The 10,786-nt window shown below is 43.1% G+C and overlaps 1 pseudogene; it reads left to right on the forward strand.

Moving 5' to 3' along the window:
- Positions 1-10,786, forward strand: part of LOC102857578 — a 55,854-nt pseudogene that overhangs the window by 15,086 nt on the left and 29,982 nt on the right.

Genomic DNA, 10,786 nt, shown 5'->3' on the forward strand with positions numbered 1-10,786 from the left:
TGAGGTCGGCCCAGTGGATACCAGGACCCGGGTTCCAAAGTGGGAAATCTGTCGTGATGAAAGCTGGGTCACAATTTCAAAATGTCAAAACGTTGAACTTGAAGCATGACTCACATATGAGAGATATGAAGTCATCCGGATTGACATCAACACCAAAAACTCAAGAAGTTAGTTCTGTAAACTTAATGCCTTTGTCTCCCATAAGAAATGAGACCTCACCTGAGTTTAACCTTGAGCCAAAATCTCAAGTTACAATATGCCACAGAGTGAAAACTCCCGAGTTGTCTTTAGGACTTGAGTCACAAAAAGAGGACACTGTGAATGCTACCTCACAACTACAACAAAAAGATGTGGAAATGAAGATCTTAAACAAAGATGAAAAGCTTAGATCTGTGAGATCTGCTCAGTGGATTCCTGGACCAGGTTTCCATAGTATGAAATCCACAGTGACAAAACCTGGGTCACAATCTCAAGGTGTCAAACATCTGGACTTGAAGACCATGTTACATATGAAAGAGGTGAAATCATGTGATTGGACCCCAGGTCCAAAAGTCCAAGATGAAGAATATGTGAAGGCCAGCTCTGCTCTCCAGGAGAAATGCGTGAAAACCCCTAAGCTTTCCCCAGAACCACAAGTACAGAGAGGAGAAAATTTGGACTTACTCTCAAAGTTGCAGCGTCCAGATGTGAGAACTGTGCAATTCAAGAAAGGGCCAGAGCGTGGAAGTATGAGGTCAGCCCAGTGGATACCAGGACCAGAGTTCCAAAGAAGGAAACCTCCATTGCTGAAACCTGGGTCACACTTTCAAAGTATCACACCTGAGGACTTGAAGCCCATGTTACATAAGAAAGGTGGGACATTCTCAGGCTTGAGGCCAGGATCAAACCTTCAAAGTGAAAATTATATGAAGTTCGGCTCTGACGCGCTAGGGCAAAGCATAAAGAGCCCTGAGTTGTCTCCAGGACCTCAGCTGCAAAGACGTAAAATTTCGGAGTCCCCTTCAGAACCACAGTCTGAAGGTGTGAAAACCATGGAGGTAAACCAAGAGTCAGAGGTTGAAGACATGGGATCTATTCAAAGGATACCAGCACCAGAGTTTCAGGGTGCAAAACTGATCAATGTAAATCACGAGGCACAACCTCAGGGTGACAAATCTGTGGATTTGAAAAGTGATCTACATTTCAGACCTATGAAATCATGTGACCTGACATCAAAGACAAAGGTTTGTGGTGTGAAATCTATGCCATTCAAACCTGAGCAATACCCACAGAATTTTCAGTCTTCTCAGTTGTCCCCAGGGCCACAGTCACAAGAACTGAAATTTGAAGTTATAAACCAGGGGTCACAAGTGCTGAGTGATAAAAGTGCAGAAGTGAATCCCCTAAAACACTTTAAAAGTATGAAATCATCTACATTAACAATTGAGACAGAAATTCAAGGTATGAAATCTTATCAATTCCACCCAGAGACTGAGTTCTGCAATCCAAAATGTACTGAACCAAACCCCAGTTTACAGAAGCAAGATGTAGATGTTTCTGAATTGACTCACAGAAGAAATATTCAAGGTGTGAATTCTACTGACTTTAACATTGAGCCACTGTTGCAAGGTGTCAAGCCTTCTGAAGGGACCTCTGAGTCAAGCCTTCTGAATGTGAAACATTCAGAATCCTGGCCTGGCTCCCACGTACCAGCTGTAAAATCTTCTAAAGAGAGGCCCTCAAGACCAAAACCCCTAAGTGTGAAATCAGTGGACTTCAACTGTCAGCCATATTGCAAAGGGGGAAAGTCTTCTGGGTTAATCTCAGAGACACAATTTCAAGACATAAAATCCATGGACGTCAAACACAGGTCAGCGTTGCCAAGTAGGAAATCTTCTGAATCTGCTGTGGGGTCAAAACTTCAAGGAATAAAATCGGTAGAGATCAACTCAGGTCCACAACTGCAAGAAGTACAATCTTCTCCGTGGATCATGGGAGAGCAAGGTGTAAAATCTCTCGATACCATTTGTCCTCCAGACTTGCAGGGTGAGAAATCTTCAGAAATTTCAGGGATCAAATGGCATGGTCTAAAATCCACAGAATTCAAATCTGGTCTCAAGTGTCAAGGTGATAAATCTTTTTATATGACCCTGGGTTATATGTTCACAGATATGAAGTCAGTGGAGGTCAACTCTGAACTGCAGACAAAAAGTGGGACATCTTCTGAGTTGGTTTCAGGTACACAATTACAAGATGTGAAATATTCTACATCAATCCTGGGGACAGCAATGGGTTTCAGTTCTGAGCCACAGTTTCAGAATATGAAATCTGAGTCAAACCCAAAAACAAAGCTTCAAGAAATGGATTCCAGTAGAATGTTACAAGATGAGAAACCTTCTGATTTAACCTTGGGGATGAAATGTCCAGGTGTAAAATCTGTGGAGTCCAGTCCTGGACCACAGTTACAACATGAGAGATCTAACTTGACATCACAGTTTCAAGATTTGAAATCTGGGATAAAACGTGTTCCAAAATTACAATGTGGAACTTTTTCATTAACACATGAAAACATGAACCAAGATGGAAAGCATGTAGAGTTTATCCCTCCGTCAAATTGGCAAGATGGGAAGTCTTTTGAAATTACTCTGGATTCAAAGGAACAAGATAAGAAATTGCTGGGGTCTAATTCAGCCTCACTCTTACAAGAGAGTAAGTTGTCTACGTTGGTGCAAGGTTCACAATTCCAAGGGGTAAAAACTCTGGAATTGAACCCTGGGACAAAGATGCAAGGTGTAAAATCTGAAGCGATGAACCTTGAAAAAGTGAGATTTATACAAGTCAGCGGCTCAGAATCCCAGGTGGTGAAACCCTCTGAATTTGCCTTGGAATCGAAGTGCCACACTGTGATACCTTCTGTGTTCAGAACTGGAAAACTGTGTCAAGATGAAAAATCTTTGAAATTGGACTCAAGTCCAGAGGAAGGGCTTCGAGCTCCCAAAATGTGCACAGACACAAAATCTCCAGATAAGAAATGGATGAGATTTAATCAGGATCCTAAACTGCTAGGTGGGAATCCCTCTAATGTGAGCCCAGGGCCACAGTTTCAGTGTATCAACGTGATGCCGTCTAACACTGGGTCACCACTGCAAAGTGAGCTGAATCCTAGAACAGAGCCTCTAGGTATAAACTCTCATGTGCCTTGCTTTGGGCCACATTTACAACATGAGAATTTTTACAAGTTTATTCCAGAACAGAAACTTAAATTTGGACATTATACTGGGTGTAACCAAAAACCATTCATGCAAGTTTTGAAAAATTGTGAAATAAGTTCCATTTCCAAACTTCTAAGTATCAACTCACTGTTGTTGAATTCAGGGACAGAGATTAAAAGTGAAACACCTGTGAAGTTCAACCTCAAACCAAATTTTCAAAACCTAAATCCTGAAATGAGCCAAGGGTCACAGTGTCCAAGTGTAACACCTGTGAAATGCAACCGTGGTCAATTTGCAGAATCTGTGAACCCTTCTGAGTTGAATCTAGGATCAAAATTACAATATACAAATTCTATGAGGTGCAAACCTGAAACTGTCTCTCAAGATGCAGAATGTTTTTTTACTTCATTCACTTCAGAAGCAAAATTCCAAGGCATGATACCTTCTGAGTTAAATACAAGGTCAAAGCATGAAGATAGGAAATCTATTGAGTCTAACCTTGCACAAGATTTCAAAGATGTCAAGGCTGAATTGATTCCAGGGGCAACGTATCCATGCACATCATCTATAAAGATCAACCCTGGGTCAAAGTTACAGGGAGTGAATTTAGAGTCAAAATTTCAAGATACGAATTCTACAAAGTTCAACCCAGGGCCACAGCAGCAATGCATAAAACCCTCTGCATTCAGTCATAAAGAATCTCAAGGCACAAAATCGGGTTGGTTCCGTCATGGGTCACCTTTCGAAGATGTGAAGTCTTCTAGGTTGATTCCAGGGACAAAATTTCCAGGAGACTATTCTTTGGACAGGCATCTTGGGTCACAACAGCATGTAGTGACTTCTGTGCTCACATTGAGCCCTCAGTTACAAGATGTAAAACATGCCACATTGTCACCAGAGTCACTGTGTGATGATATACAGTCTTTGGAGATGAGCAAAGAACCAGAGTTTACCTCTGGTGATTTTGTAAAGTTAATGTTGGGCTCTAAGTTACCGGACTTGAAATCTGAAGTGACTACACTTTTTCAAAGTTTTCAAAAAGTAAAAAATGTGGAGTTAAACCTGGAGCCACATCCTGCAGCAGTGAATTCTGAGAAGTTGCCCTCAGATGTCAGGCAGCACGGTATGAAATCTTCGGCATTTGCACCAGACTCATGCTCTGAACGTGAAACATCTCTGAAGTTGAAGTCAGATTCTAAACTGACCTCATGCTTCAGGAATAAATCTGTGGTGCATTTATCAGAGCCTTGTTCTCCAGATGCCAAATCTGTGAAGTCAAATATATGTCCACAACCTCAACATGAAAACTGTTTTGCATTGACATCAGGTCTTGATTCACAATGCAATCAATCAGTGAATTTTGGCCCACAGCCATGTTTTCAGGATGTAAAATCTGTAGGGCTGACACTAGAGTCTCAGCCACAACGTATGAATTGTCAAGAAGTGACTTCAGGTTGGCAGGGTGGGACATCAGTGGTGTGGGCACCAGAGCCAACTAAGGAATTAACGACAGGACCAAAGAGGACCAGTGCCAAGTTTTCCAGTCAGTCTCCAGAATCACAGCAACAAGGTATGAAACCTCCAGAGTTTAATTTGGAGTCCAGATTACAAACTACAAAAAAAGCAGAACTCTCTTCAGAGTCCCTGCAGCAAACAAAAAAGACTACAGAGTTAGCACCAGTGATATTGCTCCAAACAGTGAAGTCTGAGAAGCTGACTCCGAAACCAGGTTATGGAGTCCCAGAATCCTCTGAGGTTATCCCTAGGGCAGAGCGCCCGGGTGCAGAATACGCAGACATGACCCCAAAGCAAGCACATCAAGTCCCTAAATCTGTGAATTTGAAATCTATACCAATTCATCAAGTCTCAAAATCCTCAGAAATGAAAGGTGAGTCAGCACATCAAGGCACAGAATCTGGAGAAAAATCTCTGAGTTTCTCCCCACAGACAACTGGTAAAGCCATGCAATCTTTAGGGACAGATCTTCAATCACCGGTAAGGCATCAAGTCCCAGAAGTTCCAGAATTACAAACAAGGCCACCACAGAGAGTTGCAGAAGTTGAAGGAATTAGTACGAAACATCATCATAAAGAAATTGCCCAAGGACCAGAGCTTGAACATACGGAATATGTTTATTTCTTTCCTAGGCCATGCTCTCAAGGACTTTCAGGATATATGGAATTAACTACAAGGACAAATACTCCAGAGAAATCTGGAGAATTAGCTCCACAACCAAGAATTACATTTGAGGAACATACAGTATTGACTCAGGAACAAGAGCTTCAGACTAAGGGTCCTATAGTGATGCAAACATGGCCTTCTCCAGCCATGGAACCTAAGGAGTCAACATCAGGACAAGAGTCACAAGTGGGGACTTATTTCTCTCAATTCCTACCCTGCTTCTCAGTCCCACTCACCTCAAGCCCAGTCAAAACTACTCTTGACTTAGGAGCCTATAAAGATCCTAAAACATCCTCTATAGGCCCTACTTTGGTACAGTCTTCAGCCCTTCCCTTGAACTTTCTAAACCAGTCCTCTGATCAGAGGGCAGTTACTATAAGAACCCCAAGCTCTCAGACCCCACACTCTCAGACCCCATGGGAGGATCTCCTATCTAAGGAGAAAAGGAAGAAACACAGAGTGGAGCTAGACAACTCACTCCAGGGGAAATACAGTCATCGGAGCCAGTGCCCAAGTTCACCACGCAGCTGGACATCACCGTCTAGGATTTCCCAGGTAGGATCTGGTGCTACAAGAGGGCCAAGTGGGTCCATCCTCGGCAGACAACAAAATGTCTGGGAGAGTCGTGCCTGGAAACAGCGACTCCCTAGAAAATATCTCTCCAGTATGGTGACGCTGGGGGATGTGTTAGGAGCCGCTATGCAAAAGAAACTTTGTTCTCAAAGAACTCCAGCAGAAAGAGCCACAGCCACTACCCGCCAATCTGCTCAGACAGTTTTTGGGGTTCCAGCAGAACTGGTAAAATGTCCCCAGAACCTACTAGAAAATAATCATGGCACTAGTTGTCAGTCTTCGGTGGTCAAAAATTACATTCAGAGACATACTTCCTGCCGTGGTCATGAGCAAAGCATGGCCCTGAGGATGTGGACACGGGGCTCTGCCTCTTCCATAATACAACAGTACTCTAGGACTAGAGTAAGAAGAAAGAAAACAAACGCGAAGGTCAGGGAGGCATGGCAGGAAGTCATTCCACACCTGTCTGCCTCACATACAGGGGCCCAGATTCCTGCCTCAGTAACGTCAGAGCCTTCCTTCGCAACACTTTTTACTAGGAAAGATTCTGTTCCACTGGATCAGAGTGAAATCTCACAGGGGGATTCACAGACAAGCGTTTCTGAGCCACAAGCCAAGACTGGCTTCTCAAAAGACTACCAGCTCCTCCAAGATCTACACTTCAAAATAGCAAGGAAACTCTAAGAGAGTCAACTACCCCCTAATGTGCCTCCACCTGTAGGGTCAGGACTGGTACTAAAATACCCTTTCTGCCTACAGTGTGGCCGGTGTTCAGCAATTAAGTGCTGTCATAAATTAAAGACCACATTTGGGCCTTACCTTCTGATCTATCCACAGCTCCACCTCGTAAGCACTCCTGATGGCCATGCTGAGGTTGACGTGCGGCTCGGCTTTTGGTTGAAACGTGGAGAAAAATCCCAAATTACAAAGTATGGGAGAGGTAGACCCATCACATCAAGGAGCCCAAAATCACCATCCCGAAGGAAAGCTACTACTATCTGTTCTGGAGCTCCCAAGAGCCCTACTCTCTCAACACATTTCTGGTCTGGCTCTTCCCAGTCTCCCACCCTTGTACAAGCCAACTTCAGGCAAAGGAAACCTGGCAGCCCTGACCCAAGAGTAATGGCAGAAATAAAAATGTCTAGGAGTGAGAAAAGGACTCCAGTTCACCTACAGTGTACTTCTGAAAGCAGTCTAGATAAAAAATGTGCTGTAGTGATACCTCAGAGGACTCCTGATATAATAGAGCCAAGAGAGACAATCACTAGGGAAGATATAACACAATCGAGTTCCTCTTCAGAGTTAACAACTCAGTCAAGAAGGCAAAAGGTCAGAGCAGCCCAGGCAGCTTCTTCGAAAAGGAAACCCAAGAGATCCTCCCAAACGACATTTATGCAGTTGCTTCTCCATGGTCTAAAGAAGGCATTTCAAACAGCGCATAGAATTGTGGCTTCTACTGTGCACAAGGCTGGGGACAAGGAAACATCAGAAAGGTTGAACCAGAGCAGTTCCGCTGAGATGAAGCCTCATCATGCCTCTGAAAGGAGAAGCAGAAGTGCCTCCGAGGGGAGGGGCCGCAGGAGATCCCCCGAGGGGAGGGGCCGCAGGAGATCCTCCGAGGGGAGGGGCCGCAGGAGATCCTCCGAGGGGAGGGGCCGCAGGAGATCCTCTGAGGGGAGGGGCCGCAGGAGACCCTCCGAGGGGAGGGACCGCAGAAGATCCTTAGAGAGACAGAGTCACAGAAGATTCTTGGAGAAGAATCCCCAAAGTCACGCTAAGAGTAACTGCCCTTCTGGTTATTCTGAGAGAACCCATAACAGTCTGTCTCCCCCTGCGAGAGCTGTTAGGGTCACACCAGGCAAAACCAGACAGAAATAAAGACAGGCTAGGCAGAGAGTACAAAGGCAAGGATCTAGCACCATCTGGTCAAAGTTTGGAGAACATAGCAGAGAGGATGATGCAGCAGTTGTTAACAAAACAGCAAGAGGAACCATCACAGCTGCTGGTGTGACCAATCAATGAGGAGCTCAATCAACAAAGCCTGGAGCAACCAATGGAATCTCAGCAGAGTGACCAGTCTCATGAGACTTCTTCCCTAAGACCTACAAGTTCTCCAGCCTTCACACTTATATAAGAAAACCTGAGGACTTGAGAGAGGTCTTTACCACTCACCCTACAATGGGGAGCATATTCTCTGCTCATCTGAAACATCTTGCTCTTTTTCCTGCTTTTACTTTTCTGCATGAACTTCTGTTCTCCTCCAGAGTGTCTTCCTCTCTTTCTTGCCTTTGACAATCTTTCTGCCAGAACTGTATGCTCAATCTTCACCAAAAATCAAGCCTGGGACCCTCGTAGCACCCTCACAACGTGCTCTTTGCTCTAATAAACTTCTCCTGTTGGCTTATTTGTTTATTTCCTTATTTATTTTCTTGTATGTGTGTATGTATTTAACTTACTTACTTAGTACCTTATTCATTTTGGTCACCCGATTCCTTCCTCACTGGGGCCAGCCTACTTAGTGCACCCTGTGGCCAGTGAACAGATTTCTAGCCCTGGTGATTTATTCCATGGCGAGGTGTACTGCCAACCCAGAGGCTGTGTAAGATTCCAGCAACTGGTCACAGGGACAAAGAACATTTTATGATAATGATACAGGAATTGCTCTTTTGTGGGTTATCTTATATCTGCCAGTTCCCTCCATTTTATGAAGTATTTCACAAATACTTTGTATTCTTTTTTATAGTAGCGTAATACTTAACAATAATGTGTGAATATACTATACTTTATCCATTTATCTGTTGATAAACACTTGTATTGTCTCTATTTTTGCTGTTGTAAATAATGCAGCAGTAAGCATGAGTATACATATATCTACTTGTGTTACAGTTCTTTTTCTTTAAAGATATGTACCTCATAGTGAAATTGTTGGAGTATATTGTATTTCTGTTCACAATTTATAAGCAAGTGCCCAACTGCTTTCCACAGTGGTTATACAATTTTATAGTTCCGCTGTAAAATGTAAAAAGATTGTTCCAGTTTTTCCACACCCTCATCAGAATTTGCTGTTTGCTGTCTTGTTGAACTTTGCTGTTGTTTAGCAGATGATGTTTTGTGATGTCAGTTTCTAAGTTTTTCTTGATGAGGATGAAAAGATTTAAACATTCCTTTGGCTCTCAACTTGTGGGATTGCCCACCTGGTTGGTTCAGATTACAAATGACTTGTATTTGTGAATGAAAATACTGAGAAACAGGAGATCTTGTAAGGAAAACAACTTAATTATGAAGGGAGGATTGCTGTTTGAAACTGCAGGAGGGCAATCATTGGACTCCTGTGAATCAAGGAACAATTGTTCAACTATTGTAATGTAGATTTTGAAGAATTTTCATGAGATGGTACCAAAAACAAGGAGAAAGACACCATGTTAGGCAGGCATGGTAGAAGGTACTGAGAGATTTAGGAAACCACTCACAAGGATATAAATGTTAAAGGAGCTCTGGGGTCCTAATGACAAGAAGTTGTGCTGCTAACGTGAAGGCACATGGTTAAAATCCATCGGCCTCTGGAGAAGGAGGGCTAACCTCTTCCTGTGCCAGTCGGATATGATTCGACGGTACACAAGAAGAAAAAAATTATATATATACTTATCTTTGAAAAAATACATAGCAATGCTAATCCAAGCTTTGAAGCTATGGCTTGTTGTTATATGCCTTCGAAACACCTGTGAGACACAGCCTATGTACAGCAGCTCTGAACCCTGCTGTCCTGAGCCAGTCTCACTAATTCTGATATACCAGCCCCCATTGCCCCAGTCACTGTATCAAGTAATACAAGAGGCAGGAGTTGCTAATCAGAAATAGCACTTCCAAACTGTGGTCATCTAGTGGTTGTGGAGTTGAGCTGCCACCATTTGAAAGGCAGGCAGTTCAAATCGACCAGCAGCCCAAAAGGAGAAAGATAAGCATTCTCCCTTGTGATTTATAGCCTTTCAATGCCTGCTGGAAGGTCACCTATGTGTTTATTCTGACTTGACAGCAGTGAGTCAGTGAGTAGGAGGAGAGGTTTGCTGAAGGGTAAGAATATGTGTTGTAAAATCCCCAAGCTTGTGAGGTTCTTAAGTTCAAAATGAAGCTGGCCAACTACACAAAGTTTCTTTGCATTCATGAATCTTATACCATCATCATTTCCAAGCCTTGACAGGTCCCACTACTGCCAGTACTTGTATTATGGAAAATGAAAGGGAATTCATACTGTGAGAAAACACAGTGGTTGTAGTCCCACCACTTCTCTGTCTAGTTTGCCATACCGTGGTGACCTCCATGTTGGTGGCTATGCCACCAGAATTTCAAATACCACAAGCTCATTCATGGAGGATAGGTTTCAGCAAAGATTCCACACTAAGGCAAACTTAGAAGAACTAAGAACTTTACATTTCTGAAATAATGGGCCCTCAAAAACCCTATTCATGGTAGTGAAATATCATCCTATAAAGTTGCAGAACATGAATCCTTCAGGATTAAAGGATTTAAAACATAGCTGTGGAAGAACTCCCAGTTCAACTTGAATGCCTGTGAAGGGATCCAGATGAAGCTTGAGAATATTTATAAAAAATGTCCATGAAAACTAAAATATGACCTTGAGTTTATCCCATGTGAATACAAATCCATGTCAAGAATAGATTTGTTGCATTGGACACTACTGACTGAAGACCAGACCAGTTCTGAGATGACATCAAGAATGCCATACATGCACAGGATATGAACAGACACTTCACCGAAGAAGACATTCAGATGGCCAACAAGCACATGAAGAAATGTTCAAAGTCCCTAGCTCTAAGAGAGAT

This window comes from Elephantulus edwardii, unplaced genomic scaffold (assembly GCF_000299155.1).
Source record: "Elephantulus edwardii isolate Elephantulus edwardi_28Jun2011 unplaced genomic scaffold, EleEdw1.0 scaffold00009, whole genome shotgun sequence".
In the NCBI taxonomy this organism is placed as follows: Eukaryota; Metazoa; Chordata; class Mammalia; order Macroscelidea; family Macroscelididae; genus Elephantulus; species Elephantulus edwardii.